Source organism: Eumetopias jubatus, unplaced genomic scaffold (assembly GCF_037043125.1).
Source record: "Eumetopias jubatus isolate StellerSeaLion01/CBP00866 unplaced genomic scaffold, mEumJub1_p1.0 scaffold_4, whole genome shotgun sequence".
Classification (NCBI taxonomy): Eukaryota; Metazoa; Chordata; class Mammalia; order Carnivora; family Otariidae; genus Eumetopias; species Eumetopias jubatus.
In genome coordinates this window covers 139,731,772-139,746,853 of record NW_028274810.1, presented here as the reverse complement: position 1 = coordinate 139,746,853, position 15,082 = coordinate 139,731,772, and the positions used below count along the sequence as shown (strand labels likewise).

The 15,082-nt window shown below is 37.7% G+C and overlaps 1 protein-coding gene and 1 pseudogene across 1 annotated transcript in view; both read left to right on the top strand.

The window, feature by feature from the left end:
• The window catches only part of ZFPM2 (zinc finger protein, FOG family member 2), a 350,753-nt gene that overhangs the window by 268,507 nt on the left and 67,164 nt on the right, over positions 1-15,082 (top strand). The gene's annotated exons all lie outside the window — the stretch shown is intronic.
• Positions 3,986-4,737, top strand: LOC114214937 (large ribosomal subunit protein uL30 pseudogene; annotated as a pseudogene).

Here is a 15,082-nt window from a genome sequence, read left to right as displayed (position 1 = left end):
CTATGGTCCTGCGACTTACAATAGTTTTTATATTTTTAAAGGGTTGTAAAAAAACAACAAAAAGCATGTTTGCGACACAAAGCCCAAAACATTTGCTGTATGCCCCTTGAACGGTTGGCCAACCCCAGTTCTGACACGTCCCTTGTAGCATTTGCCTCCTTTCATGGCCAACAACCACATTTACTCCATTGCTGTCTTACTCCTCAGCTAATTCTCTGGCCCCAGTTCACTTCCCAAGGCATACTTAACCCTACCATCAGATTTCTGCCTAGAGGACAAGTGGCACGTTTTCTACTTAATTTTATTCCTGAGTTAATCTAGCAACAGTAAATATTTACTGAATTATTTTCTGATAGATTAGATTAGTTAATAGAGAAGGCTCTTAGAGCAGCATTGTTAATTTGAGGACGACATGAGGAAGATTTCGGTTTGTTTTAAGATGGGAAAAGGCCAGGGCACCTGGGTAGCTCAGTCAGTTAAGCATCTGACTCTTGGTTTCTGCTCAGGTCATGATCTTTCAGGGTCATGAGATCGAGCCCTGCATGGAGCTCTGTGCTCAGCGGGGAGTCTGCTTGAAGATTCTCTCCCTGTGCCCCTTACCCACTCGCTCTTGTGCTCCCTCTCTCTCTCTGAAAAACGTAAGTCTTAAAAAAAAAATTGTTTAGAAAGATGGAAAAAGACCTAGGGAGGAGCCAGCAGAGAGGTGTAAGTTGTCTTCGGAACAAAAAATGCCAGAAATAAGTGATGGAGCAAGAGAGGAGAATGCAGAGCACCACATGGTAGTAAAAGAATTCATCCATTCTCTCTACACATACCTAATAGCACCGCACTGCAGAAACATTGTTACAAGACGGAGACACCGCGGTGAACAAGACAAAAGAAGGGTGGGCCATCATATAGTTTACATTCTGAAAGACTGGAAACAAGTCATCAGGCTCTTTCTTGTAGATTGAAAGCAAACCTACATCATGTTAACCTTGTGAAGTAAATTGTATTGCCCCCAGTATTTTCTGTGAGGAAACCGATGGCAAAAGTGTGCAAGAACCAAATCATCCTAGCTCTCATGAGCCAGTCATTAAATTTTGGGAAATTTTGTGAGCCAGTTTTTAAACACAGCCATTGTTCAAAATAAAATTGCATAAATGTATAATTACCTAAATTATGTTTCAAAAAAGGTAATACACACTCAAAACCTATCACATTCCAATTATTTCAGTACAGTTGACTATTATCTATGCTATTGTGATGATTTATATCTACTCTGTTGGTAGTGTGTTACTTGTTCAATTACACATTGCCAGTGAGTGGGAAAGCTGGAAATTTGGCTGACATATCTGACTGACTCTAATCCTAGTATTCTAACGTTTTTCAAATTGTGGTTCTCAGACAATCTGCACCAGAATCCCCAACAGCGAATAAGCACTGTAGTTTCTTGGACCTGGTGCCAGACCTCCTGATTCAGAGGTTCTGGGCTGGGACCAAAGAACCTGGAATTTTCATATTCACTCTATGAATGATGATTCATATGTTCTCTCTAATAGGAGAACCATTTGTTCTTCATCCTATTTTCTCTCAAATGTGGAGTTACTACATTCCTAAACAGTAAGATTGCAACAGTCTGAAATAAGCTGTCATTTTGGAGGACGGGGTACAGAAAGAAGAGATGTTGGCAGGAAAATTGAAATTTTTCTTTTCTTTTTCAGTAGCCTAAGTTACTTATAGGAAAAAAAGTTTAAGGGGCATGCTTGACTTTACATATACATATTTAGATATATGCACACATGTGTGTTGTGTATACATGTATGCATGTGCATGTATGATCCACACTGTATACTGTATATGATAATCTCTGCCAGGTATTTTTAAAATGGCAACGACAACCCCAAGGAGCCACTCTAATACCACCTTTCCCGTGGTTTGCAGGAAATCTTCCAAACTTTGTTGAGAAATCATGTGCTCTTATTATCAAGAATTTCCCAGGAGGGGTATATTCTGTAAGATCCTCCTGATTTAAGGCAGATCGAGATACCGAAAGAAAACAGGCAGCCACCTCATAGGCTTTTCACAAGTCTAAAAGAATGGGAATGCTATCCCAAGGTCTGCAACCTTACTCCTGCCTATAGTTTATCAACTTCCAAAGGATTTTAGAGAATACAGCACAAGAGGGTAGTCACTTAAGGCAGAAGATTCATCTCCACCAATGCTGAGCTCCTGTTACAATGGATTAATCATCAAAGTCGATTATTCTGTCAAGTTCTCCAAGGGTGAAATCACACATCCTACCACTGGTGTGTGAAGCAGCCATTACCTTCATCTTACTGGCACCGATACAAACTGTGAGTAACTTTTATGCAGAGCAGAGGAGGAAGTGCTGATACATTTAAAAGGGAGCTGCTTCTCCAGCAGCACCTGCCCAGAAGTTGCTGAAAAATTACACTCCATGCATGTCTTTCAATCCTCCCTACTGATCGGTCAGCAGCTATTACAAAACTATCCCGATAAGAATCTGCTTGGAGCTTCTGGGATCATATTAACCAAAATGGAACCACTGAGTCAGAGAAAAGCAAAGAGATGAATCAGAATAGCTAACATCTTTTTTTTTTTGCCTGTTTACATCGTATCAACCTTCAAGGCAAAACTGAATTCTTAACTCTTTGCACAGTTTTCCTTACCACCCCCGGGCTTATTCGTTTCCCTCTTCCCATCACCTCCCAGCTTCCCGATCACTGCTAGAATGCCATTGTTTCTCGTATTTACTAATATTTGCCTTATATTATTTGCATTTCCTTGACATGTGATTTCTCTGATTGAATAATTAGCTCTTTAAGGGTAGAAACTACAATATGGCTTTTTCTATGGTGTCTACAGCGTTGAGCACATAGTAGGCAATAAATTCAAGTTAGTTGATGGTTATATTAAATGAAAAGATACTGTTCTCAGACTTTCATGATGCACTTTTGTATCTAAAAAATAGCATACAGCTGAAAGTTATGGATTCAATTATAAAGTATTTCCTTTGACTATCCTTATCAGTTAGAATAAGAACAATATAGAAAGTATTAATATTTGGGATCAGAGAGAAGCCAAATGTATTTTCACATAGTGCTATAGTTTCCTAATGCATTATCTTTCCACATCCTTGAGGAGTATCCCCAAATTCTAGTGGAGGGAGAAGGCTCAGAAATGATAAATAGTTTGTCCGTCATCACATTGTTAGGAAGTAGCTGGGGTGGGACTTGAACTCTTATCATTCAACTCCAAGTTTTATACTCTTTCCACTCTAATACCTATGACTTGGAGACTTGAGTACTTGTCTTTGACAGTAAGATACTGTGTGACTTTGAGTAAGTCAACAACTTTACTGGGAAGGTCTTATATATAAAATAAAATAAGTGGTACCCAAAAATTTGACCACCCAAAACGTGGGGTCAAGTATTATGCAGTTATTGGTCACAGCTACCCTGAGCAGCTAGCTACCTGAAACCTCTGAGGTCTGGCTTCTAGAAGTAGGTCCCTGGTTGCGATAGGGTGCCACCTGGTGGCAGATGTTCACTCTGGCTCATATATCAAATGAGGATGATTCTGGGTGTGGTGACCCTCTAGAACATCTAGAATATGGGCAATAATTCTAGGAATCTCTGGGTTAGTAATGCTAGTTTCTTCTGCCCAGGGCAAAAAAGAAAAAAAAAAGATTAGTCCTAGAGAATAATCCTCACTCCCACACTAGAAAATTAGAACTTTAGTGTACTTCTATTTTCGAATGGCGTATATCTGAATTTATGTAATCATCGGGTATAATTTTGTAAGGTATAATTGTCGTTTTGAAGCCTTGTACTAAAAATCAAAAGTGATCATGTCTTTGAAAAGGGCTCTTGCAAAGTTCAAGGCACTAACAGAATGCAAGGGATTATCATAAATTGGTAATTCCTTTAGAGAAAATTGTCCGGTGTTAATAATAAATATGACATGGACTTCCTCTTTTCCGGCTGGAACCATGGAGGGTGCAGAGAAGAAAAAGAAGGTTCCTGCTGTGCCAGAAACCCTTAAGAAGAAGCGAAGGAATTTCGCAGAGTTGAAGATCAAGCGTCTGAGGAAGATGTTTGCTCAGAAGATGCTTCGAAAGGCAAGAAGGAAGCTTATCTATGAAAAAGCTAAGCATTACCACAAGGAATATAGGCAGATGTACAGAACTGAGATTCGAATGGCAAGGATGGCAAGAAAAGCTGGCAACTTCTATGTACCTGCAGAACCCAAATTGGCATTTGTCATCAGGATCAGAGGTATCAATGGTGTGAGCCCAAAGTTTCGAAAGATGTTGCAGCTTCTTCGCCTTCGCCAGATCTTCAATGGCACCTTTGTTAAGCTCAACAAGGCTTCAGTTAACATGCTAAGGATTGTGGAACCTTATATAGCACGGGGGTCCCAAATCTGAAGTCGGTGAATGAATTGATCTACAAGTGTGGTTATGGCAAAATCAACAAGAAGCGAATTGCCCTGACAGATAACACATTGATTGCCCGATCTCTTGGTAAATATGGCATCATCTGCATGTAGAATCTGATTCACGAGATCTATACTGTTGGAAAACGTTTCAAAGAAGCAAACAACTTTTTATGGCCCTTCAAATTATCTTCTCCACAAGGGGGAATGAAGAAAAAGACCACCCATTTTGTAGAAGGTGGAGATGCTGGTAACAGGGAAGACCAGATCAATAGGCTTATTAAAAGGATGAACTAAGGCATCTGCCATGATTATTTTTGTAATCTGGTCAGTTAATAAATGACTACTCTCATGGGAAAAAATAATAAATATGACACAATATGCTGGTTTTTTTTCTCATTTTAAGTCCATACATTCTGCTGTTCTGCTTTGTCCTTAACCCGATTCTGTCTTCAAAAGAATTCTGCAAAACAAAGTCGACTGATCCCTGGTTCAAAACTCCTCAACGTTTCAAACCTCCCAACACTTATTGCTCAATATTAAATACAGCCTTTAATGCCCTACTTTGCTATATTTATGTAGCCCCTTTTCACATACATTTCTTTATTTAGTTTCTACAGCAATTCCATTTTACAAATGAGATCTGGTTGTAGAAAGATGACTTATTAAAGATTATTTATTTATTAAATGTCAGATTTGATCCTCTAACTCAAAGTCCACCAGCTCCAAACATACTGATCTTTCCTACTGCTTCTCCTTTGTCTGACATTCATGATTCTGTATGATCTTACCCCAAACTACTTTTCCAAGTTTATTTCCAGCATCTGCTAGTTTATTCTTCTGTATAGGTATGCCTTTTTCAAATTTGAAATATGCTACCAGCTGTCATCAGCAAAGTTTACATACTTACAAAAACCCAAGAGATAGTAATGTCTGAATCAGCGTCACCATCGTCTTAATCACCAATTAAATTGTGCTAATAGTAATTGACATGCCTCATAGTATAAATGTACTATGTTAATTATGTGGTGGTTGGAATCACCATGCCTTTTCATTTCTCTTGTAAGTGATGTAAAAAAAAAAAATACACACAATGCACACATACCACGGACATTTTGGCGCTAAATAAAACAAAAGCATAACAGTACACAAATCAAGCATTAATAGAGAGGCTGTATCTCATAATTCTTAATATCCTGGACTCTAGATTCAAACAGGCTTGGGTTTGATTTCCCACTCAGCCATTTATTAACTTGTCACCTTGACATATGAGCTGATCTCTCGGACCATCAGTTTTGTCTTATGTAAAATGGGGATGATTATAATAGCAGAAACTTCATCCTAAAATGCAGGGGAGAGTCATTTTAGATAATACATGTAGAGTGCTTACTACAGTGGCTAGTAAGGAGTAAGATCCATTGTGTTAGCTATTATTATTACCTTCAGCAATGTTACTACTATTGTTAGTCTTTACTCCCTTCATGTGCCTGATTGCCTCGGTAAGATCAAAGCCAACAGGAGTGAACAATGTAATTAGCCGACTGATAAGTGTCTCCATACCAGCAGTCCTTTGTGATTAATATTTTATGATGGATTCCATTTTCAAATTAAATTTAACAGCCTTGATAGCTATGCAGAGGCCAATACTGGAATAGTGAGTTATCTCATTGGATAATTGGAAATAATGGGTGTCAAGTTTAAATGATTTTGTTTGACTTCACAGGGAGCCACAGCCCTCCATAACTGGCAGAGAAAACTTTTCCCAATTTACGCATCACATTTACCTTATGCAGAGTATGCATTTATTTTAAAGGTGTCATGAGGTCCTCCGGTAACCTGGCCATAGTCAGTGACTGGAAGTGAACTAATGAGACATTAGGGATGAAAACAGTAGGATGTAAGGCCAGTTTATTATCCCTATCACTCTGCTGATGTTCTTATGAGCCGTCCCGCTCCTGTCCCACAACTCACCCTTGATCTATCACCGTCATTTTTCGAGATCTGCTTTTCCATGTTTTACACAGTTCACAAGATTTGTATCTTGTTTCCCTTAAGTGAATGTTGAAACATGTTGAATTCTCTTGTCATCTACAAGTTTAACCTTAAGTTTAAAGAGTTTTCAATTAGTTATTAATTACCATTCTTCACTATTATTTATGGTTAATTTACTATTTCCTACTCTTAATTACTAATAATCTCCAGTGTACATTATATTGTGCAAGTACTTTCAGTACCTTTCTGTTAAAACCTTGGAGCTGCAGATCAAACTCAATCATTTCATGGTAACAATCTGCCATATAAGCTAATTGGCGAAGAACATCTTTGCTGTCATGCCAATCAGCCAGATCACTCTTGTTTTCTGTCAGAAAAAAGTCTGACTTCATTTTCCAATTCAAATAAACATGTTAATTCATGCGCCCAGGACAGTCATCTCTCTTTTGAATTCAGATCCTGAAATAGATACAGAGATAAGGCGCAGAACCTTACCAAGAGTTTTGTCACCTGGATGACATAAGCCTCAGCCACTTACATTTCAGATGTGGTTTTAAGGGACCTTTCTTTAATGGAGGTGATGCATCCTAGAACCTTCCTTTTGTTTTGGCGCTCTGAAGGTGCGGTAAGAGAAGGGGCTTGTGCCTTTCATTTGTAAACTGGGAAATGGACTTTGGTGATAGGAAAGATCAAAAGAGAGAACTAGTGAGAAAGTTTGACCACCCCATTGAAGACCTAGAAGATGATTGCCTTGAAACTATGCCATGCCAGCAAAACACCAGAACATCTTCACGTACTTTCAGCAGTTCAGGTACCCCCCAGCTGCCCATGCACAGAGCATGATACAAAGTGGGCACTCGGTAATGAGGTACTGAACGAGTGAATTTTTACCATGTTTTATGTAGCCTTTTATATTATATAACCCCCCCAAAAAAGCAGCTTATCATCTTTTTTCACAGCTTATCTCTGCAATGATGATACATTATAATTTTTTTAGATTTTTATTTTTATTTATTTATTTGAGACAGAGAGAGAGAACATGAGCAAGGGGAGGGAGCCCAATGTAGGGCTCGATCCCAGGACCCTGAGATCATTACCTGAGCCAAAGGCAGACGCTTAACCAACTGAGCCACCCAGGCACCCTGACAATACGTTATATTTTAATATCAAACTATTCTTTTGAAAGTCATATATGTTCACTGAAGTGAGTTTGAAAACTAGAAAAAAATATAAAATACTGCTTTGAATTCCCATTGCTGCCAGTTAGGGTTTTCTCGCCTTTATGCTACTCTGTGTTTAGGTTCTCATTGTTTTTCACTCCATATGCCCTTATTAAAAAATAAAATGTAAAATGGGCACAACAAAGTATTCTTTTGTCCTTACCTTTACCAGACCTTTGGAAATAGAATATTCATTATCAGCTAGACAGTTACACTTAAAACAACTTTCTCAAAAAGAATATATCTGGAGCACACTTCTCAGCCTTCATAACTCTCTGCTCACCAAGTCAGATGGAATTCATCATAGCTGGTATGAGGGTATTCTTTCTCATCAGAATTCTTCGGTTTGTACCATTGGGGGTATAGCCACTTGCCACATGTGGATATTGAGCAGTTGAGATGTGGCTGATCTGAATTGAGCTATGCTATAGGTGTAAAATATACATCAAATTTCAGAGATTTAATGCTATAGCCATATCTATTTCTCTATCTGTAGATAACTATAAATATATATATTCAATATAAATTTAGTAGATATATACAGTATACAAGTAATGAAATTATATACCTCAAGTTTCATACAATACATAAATATTTGTACTGTAAGATATATACTGTTTTTATACTATAAATATATATTTTAAAGATTTTATTTATTTGAGAGAGAGAGCATGAGAGGGGGGAGGGTCAGAGGAAGAAGCAGACTCCCCGCCGAGCAGGGAGCCCGATGTGGGACTCGATCCCGGGACTCCGGGATCATGACCCGAGCCGAAGGCAGTCACTTAACCAACTGAGCCACCCAGGCGCGGTGCACTATAAATATTTAATGAGGGGCGCCTGGCTGGCTCAGTCGGTAGGGCATGCAACTCTTGATCTCCAGGCCATGATTTCCAGCCCCACATTGGGTGTAGAGATTACTTTTTAAAAAAATGTAATGAGGAGTGCCTGGGTGGCTCAGTCGTTAAGCATCTGCCTTTGGCTCAGGTCATGATCCCAGGGTCCTGGGATCGAGTCCCGCATCGGGCTCCTTGCTCAGTTCGGAGCCTGCTTCTCCCTCTGCCTGCCCCTCCCCCTGCTTGTGTGCTCTCTCTCTCTCTTTCTAAGTCTCTCTCTCTGTCAAATGAATAAATAAAATCTTTAAAGAAAAAAATGTAATGAGATAATATATATGTTATCTTATTAAAAATTATATATAAATTATAAGTTGATATGACAATGTTTTTGATATATTAGGTTAGATAGAACATATTTTGAGAAATACTTTTACCTGTTCATTTTTATTATTTTAATGTGGCTACAACAAAATTTAGAATTACATATAAGGCTAGTATTTTATTTCTGTAGATATTACCAGAATTGCAATACAAAGGTCAAATGTTTACCTTTGTACCTTTTGAATTGACATTTCTCTTTTTTTCCTTCCCCCTGCTTGATGCTTGTAAAAAAAAGTTTTTAATTCCTGTCTATCAAAATATTTTCTAGGCTAAGTCTAGATGCCATGTTTGTTGAAACATGGTAAATTCATTGGATTTTTATTTTTATCATTAACTTATTTTTCAATTGTTTTGTTTTCTTCCTTGGATATAACTATGTTCTTAGATCCAATTTCTTTGCCTTTGCAGTGCATCCTCTAAAAATCTCTTTGCCCTTTTTTCCCTCGGAGAGTTTTCAAGTTTACATCTGCATAACTGGTTGGATTGCTTGCATTGTCAATTCTGTTGTGTAGCTCCAAAGAAATCTCATCTTGCTTTTACAGTTAGTTTTCTTAAAATTATTTCTTTCAGTCTTATCCAGTCACCTTTGCACATCAACTGATTTTCCTTATGGCTTTTTCCTTCTGTCCCATACTTTTATGTCTTCCTATCTTTGACTGATGGTAATTTATTTTCTGAAAACAATTATCTGATGCATATTGCAAATGATTTTCAGAAGTAGACTTTTCCTTTAAGTCAGAATGATGTATACTTTTTCTATTTTTTTAGTAAGTTTTCCTGGGTTATTTAAATTTACTCATTCTTAAATGAGAAGAATGAAGTGGAAATACCAGAACCAGTATTTCCCAAGAGACCAAGACAATTGCCTTCCATCCACTGGGATATTTTTTTAGTGAAAAGGGTGATATTCACAACCCTACCAGTACTGCAGCTTTAAATTGGGATGCATGGTCACCCTACCTTAACCTCACGCTCTGTCACTTGAACAGTGGTCTGATTTCCTTTCCAGATGTACAACAGGAAGTAAGAGACACAGTTCAGAACCCAATGCCTACGATTTATAGGATTTTGTGTATTGTATATGCTGCACTAAGAGGTCTTCTCCTTGTTCCTTAGATGAGGTCTCCCTTGCTAAGCTATCACCTCCAAGAATGCAGTGCCCTAAGCAAGTTTCCTCTGTTTATTCCCTCTACAGATGCTCTCTCCAAGTAGCCTCTTCCCAGTTTTAATTAATTTTTGAGAAGGGATTTATGAATAGACATAGAAACATAGGTTCTTAGGAATAGAGGTGGGAAACAATATCCTGGTTGTGTCAAAAATAGTTTCATAGGACCCCAAGGTACAGACTTTGTAGAAGCAGTTTACAGGATCAAGAGGAATAAAGTTACTTATTTTTAAGTATATAAATTTCCTCAATTTCCTGCTTGTCTGGCCATCAGTTGCTTTATTCAGTATGATTTTAGTGGCCTTTCAGCTGGAGAAATTCCATCAATTTCTGGCAATAGGCTGGTTCTGGCTTTAGGATGATTCAAGGATGTTGTGATTTTTTTTTTTATCTTTCTGTTCTTGCTTGAGTATTTTAATAAAAATTGGAGAAGCTACATTATGATTACCAACCAAATGTTATTTTAATTTTTTTATTGTTGACTTCTATGTAGTACTTAGCATCCTGTAAAACTGAAATCTTCTTGCTTCTCCCTATCTGAAGAGGAGAATGCTGTAGGGAGCCTGATGTTAATAATCCAGATTTGTAGTGATAAAGAGGGAAATTCATTTTTTTTTTATTGTGGAAAGAAATGATTCAGCAAAGAGCAGCTAACCCCAAGAATCTTCTGGGCTGCTCAGTCCTGCAAAGTAGCACTCTCTTGGTATCTTCCCAGGTAGGACTGATCAGTATATAACCAGCAGATGCTTTGTTTATTTCAGGGTCAACTCAGCAAGTACTGGTCAAGGTGATGAGGATGAGAAACAGTAAGATGTGATCCCTAGTCATAAATGAGTTTATAGTCAATCTCCCTGGAGAGAAAGGATTTACTTAAGATTCACAGTAATATCACATCTTAAGCGTCCAATAAATGGTTTAATTGATAAGTACGGCAGGACGTAAAGGAAAGGCTGCTCACTGTAGGCCACTGGACAAACATCATAATGGAAAGAATATGTGAGTTAAGTTCAGGCAAGACAGGAGTCCTCAGTTAAGTTAAGGAAGGACATTAGAGAGAAACTATAAACAAACACTAGGTGCAGGAAAGTGTGTAGGATATGCACAGGACAGTAAGCAGAAGAGTTTAGAAAGTAGAGTTATATAAAGAAAGGAACGGTGATAATCAAATTTGGTCACATAAGTGAATGGCAGTAAGTTCACCCAGATTGTAGGGTCTGTAAATGCCAGGCTAATGTAAAGATAATAAATCTCCAGAAATGTAGAATCATACTTAAACTGATACCTAATTAAAGCATTTAGGTTTTAAAATTTTTATTGTAAAGGTCTCTTTATTGTCTGAGATTTTGGTTGACTTCTTGCTTTTTCTAAAATACACATAAAGGGAAACAATGTATTATGGGGTCTCTTAGGATGTTGTTTAATACTGATTTATGATACTCATGAAGCTAAATCTTTTTTTCAGTTACAAATACTCGTTTAATTTCTATTTAAGAGTCAAATAGTTTTGACCTGCTCTCTCAGATGAAGGTTTTGAAAATTTTGTCAACTATCAATAAATCAACACCAACTATTTAATGAATGAGTAAATGGATAAACATCATTAGCTATTACTTTGCTCAAGTTACAAACTAATTATAGCACTTAACTCATTGCCACTGTGGCTTTTAGTTGAAAAGAGGATACTGAGCCAGAAACAAATAATCACCACTCATTAAGTCAGTGCTTTAATGCACGAACCTGCCATGTGCTGTAGAAACACAAAGAAAGACATGATGGAAAATGTCTAAAGATTTGTAGAAAATCATCATGGAAAAATTGACGTTGCAAGATCAGGAAGGGTGACTAGAAGCTCAACAGCAGAATAAAGGAAGGAATCTATACTAGACAGAAGAAGTATCAAGATAAAAAACAAGGAACCCAGAAACATCTATGGTATGTTTTAAAAAAGAAATCAGGCAGCTCTGTATGGCTAAAGTGTCAGATTCATGGCAAGATGTCATGAGAGATGAAATTGGAAAGATAGTGTGGGGCCAGACTGTGAAGACTTTAAAACCACTTTTTGAATGAGTATATAAATCAGTTTTTAAATGGTTTTTATAACAAAATACTAATAGTACTCATTTCTGGGGTATTTAGAATGATTTGATAGTTATCTAGTTGTGTTCGTGGGATGAGACCAGCCAAGGGTCCTCCTGCTCAGCCATCTTCTCTCCCCCTTTCTAATAGTACTTGTATTAGAAAAATCATAATTTTATAGAAAATATAAATTATAGGTTCTGGATTGACTATAATGGAATGTGTAGAATCTATAGACTGGATTTCCTATGGTTTCAAGGTCCTAGATATTTGATGTTGTGTCACTCAGAATAGGCTGGATTAAGCTAAAATAACCAATGACCCTAAAATTTCAGTGGCTTAAAATGACTGACGCTACATATTCATTGAAAGAGGATCATATGGGGAAGGGAGGGAAAACTGAATGGGAAGAAATCAGAGAGGGAGACAAACCACGAGAGACTCTTGACTCTGGGAAACAAACTGAGGGTTGCAGAAGGGGAGGTGAGTGAGGGAATAGGGTAACTGGGTGATGGGCATTAAGGAGGGCGTGTGTTGGGATGAGCACTGGGTGTTATACACCACTAATGAATCAATGAACACTACATCAAAAACTAATGATGTACTATATGTTGGCTAATTGAATTTAAATAAAAAAGTAAAAGAGAAAAAAAGGTAGCTCTAGCACTGCCCCATAATGTCTTTATTTCATGACCCAAGCTGATGAGAACTGCTATCTGGAACAATGTTTATCCTATGGCAGAGGGAAAAGAGACCATGTTAACGTCCGAGCTGGTCTTTAAAGCTTCCGACAAGAAGTGACACGCATCACTATGCATACATTGCACTGGGCAAAGCAATTCCCTGGACAGCCTGTCCCCCTAGAGAACGGCAGGAGATCTGTGGACTGCCACAAGTCCAATCTACAGCACTAACCCACGTGCAAAAGCTATCCTGAAATTTGAGGCTTCTTGAAAATTCATTCATATTTTGTATTTGAATGGAGTCTTCAAATTAAGGTCCCTAATTGGCTGATTTGCAAGACAGACATTTCTGCTATTAAATAGAAATGTATCTTTAAAATTTATTTAAAGTTGTAAAACTAACTCCTCTTCTCCCCGCCCCCCACCAATGGTTCAAAATAGCCAGTGTTCAAAAATAGCTGTGTACCAGGGCACAGTGCTAGATGCTTTCGGATACATTATCTCATTTAATTTGCAGAACTGTGTGATATATATCAGATAAAAAAGCTTAAGTGCCTGTCTGAGATAGTTAGGAAGTGTAGTAGGATTGTTTTTAAGGGACCTACAGTACCATATATTTTATGTTCTCATGAAATTTTAAGGGGATTTGAAAATGTCATCTTCACAAGTGAATGTTTTAAGGAATTATTTATTGAAAACAGTTTCGTTTCTATATAATTTTGATATCTCTCTGAAGTTGTTAAGTTCATTAAGGTCTATTTTCTGACTGAAATACATGTAAAAATAAGGATACCGTTTACCAAGTGGAATTTCATGGTTTATGATTTTCTTTGAGCCATCCAAAAAAGGCTTTCTTTCTTTCTCCGTAATAATGAAGTGTATAGAAATTCTAGCAAACCATCCATTACTAAATGTCCTCCCACTTGTTTCCCATGTATTGAAGCCATAATTATAATACATTGGTTACATTGTTCTGAAACATTTAATAGCCACTACTTTGCTACACTGATCTATTTAAAATTCCCCAGGAAGAGTTTAAATAAATGGCTTTTACCTATTGGCCTCATAGAACTTGACTTTTCTTCTGATCTCTAAACTTCTCTCCTATGACTCATGTCATGGTGAAAGTCCCCATCATTACTAATGCAGCCTCATTTCCTCTTTACTGAAATATCTTTCCCATGTCCAAGTACGACTTGTGATTCTTCCAAGGGATGCTCTTTTTCATCACACGTATTGTTATTCCTGTCTGTGTGTATGTGTATATCTACATACACACGTGGAAATGCATGCATATACCGTATATATCCATTCATATATATTTGAATGGATCTTGTGTCCCCCAAGAGTTTCATTTGTTAATTTCTCCAGTCATTCACTTCCCTACTTTATTCGTTTAGTTGCTTTAACATCTGCATTATCCCAGGTACTATCCTCGGCCCTGGGAATTGAGCAGCGTCAAACTGACAAGAACCTGACCTTGCAGAGTTTTCTGTTGGTGGCAGAGTTGAGGTTACTAAGTTCTCTGTAACTCTCCACGGTATCATTTATAAATGGCTTAGGGAAGAACATGTAATGTCCAGGGATAAAATAATATTTTTTCATGTTTACATAATGTATACATTATATATATATGTATACATTAAAGTAAGATATTTTTGATGTTGAAAGCCTGACCAACTAAAGAAAGTAATTCATAGCACATAGATGACTTATTACTATTGCACTGTTTAATTCCGTGCTACTCATAGATGGGGGTCTACTGGTGCTTTCAATTCCTTTGTGTACTATGTGCTATCTCTGCCCTCAGCCCAGGGATGCCAATCCCCTCCCATCGCCCCGTTTGGCCTCTCTGATAGATTTTATATGCACAAAAGCTGTTTACTCTGAGCTCTTTGCTCCAGCAAAGGATCGCTGCTGAGAATAAAGGCCTGCCTAACCCCAGTGGTCTCTTTACATTGTTCACAGTGGATTGCCATGTGTTCCTGATGTCTTAACTGCCTGAATACCTCCTCTGAACATTATTTTAATGGACTCTCTTTAGGTTGGTACACTCTAATGCACACAGTATATTAAAGGCCTGAAGGGAACCGCAGAAGAAAACACTTTGTTCTGTCTAGAACTCAAAGCGACACCTAAACTTTTTTTTTTTCTTTTTTTGCTGGCTACAGAATGAATGCTGCCTGAATGAGTAATGATTAGAAAGCGTTTGGAACTGTATTACCATAGGTGACAGCTCTGCGGAGATAGGCAGGTAATGTTAAGAGGCAAGGATAAGAGGCTATGACATTA